Source organism: Octopus bimaculoides, chromosome 5 (assembly GCF_001194135.2).
Source record: "Octopus bimaculoides isolate UCB-OBI-ISO-001 chromosome 5, ASM119413v2, whole genome shotgun sequence".
Lineage (NCBI taxonomy): Eukaryota > Metazoa > Mollusca > Cephalopoda > Octopoda > Octopodidae > Octopus > Octopus bimaculoides.
Window position 1 is genome coordinate 58,683,124 of NC_068985.1, and position 943 is coordinate 58,684,066.

The 943-nt window shown below is 37.2% G+C and overlaps 1 protein-coding gene across 8 annotated transcripts in view; it reads left to right on the top strand.

The window, feature by feature from the left end:
* Window positions 1-943, top strand: part of LOC106868231 (D(2) dopamine receptor) — a 1,504,014-nt gene that overhangs the window by 1,225,577 nt on the left and 277,494 nt on the right. The window lies entirely within an intron of this gene.

A 943-nucleotide genomic window follows, 5' to 3' on the forward strand; every position in this document is an offset into this window, starting at 1 on the left:
TATATATACATATATACATACACATATATGATGCCCTTTTTTCACTGTCCGTCTGCGTGATCCACTCACAAGGCTTTGGTCGTTCCGAGGCGTAATAGGAGACACATATGTATATGTATATATTTATGTATATGTTTCTATATAAATGAATATGTATATATGTGTGTGTGTGTTTGTGTGTGTGTATGTGTATGTGTATGTGTGTCATGCAGTGGGACTGAACCTGAAACCACGTGGTTGGCAAGCAAGCTTTTTACCACACAACCATGGGTCAGAAATAAAACTTGTAAGATATGACTGTCTGCTACACCTTCGAAACCGGCTAAGAATTCTTATGATTTCCATAACAAGTTAACTATCCCTAGCATTCTTATAAGTTTGTCCTAAACACCCATGCTTGTTTGCAGACTTATAGTTAGCTTTTGTTTCATACATTCTGAGGAATATAAACCTTTCTTTTTATAAGTCGCATGTTACTCTAGTTCTTGATAAAATTAGCAATGTGCATCATATAAGATGCATGGACGCGAGGGATATATGTTCAAAGTATCACACGAGACACAGGGGATAACAAGAGATTTAACTGAGATAGGGCTGCAATTTCAGGTGCTAGGTGTTAACATTTATAACCGTTACATTCATAATATGTAGTATAGTGTGATATAAAAGTTAATAAACGAGAAACATGTGATATCACGTTGCCTAATGTATAGACCGGTTTTAAGTTTGCAAAATGGTGAAATAAATCCAGGAATAGCTGTGTGGTTAAGCATTTCCCTTTACAACCACGAAGTCTGGGGTCCAGTCTTGCTGTGCAGAACCTTGAGTAAGCGTCCTCTTTTTTAGACTTGGTCCGAACAATGCGTGAATTTAGTAAACGGAAACAGCGTTATATATGTGTATGTGTGTGTGTATGTGTGTGTGTGTGTGTGTGTGTGTGTGT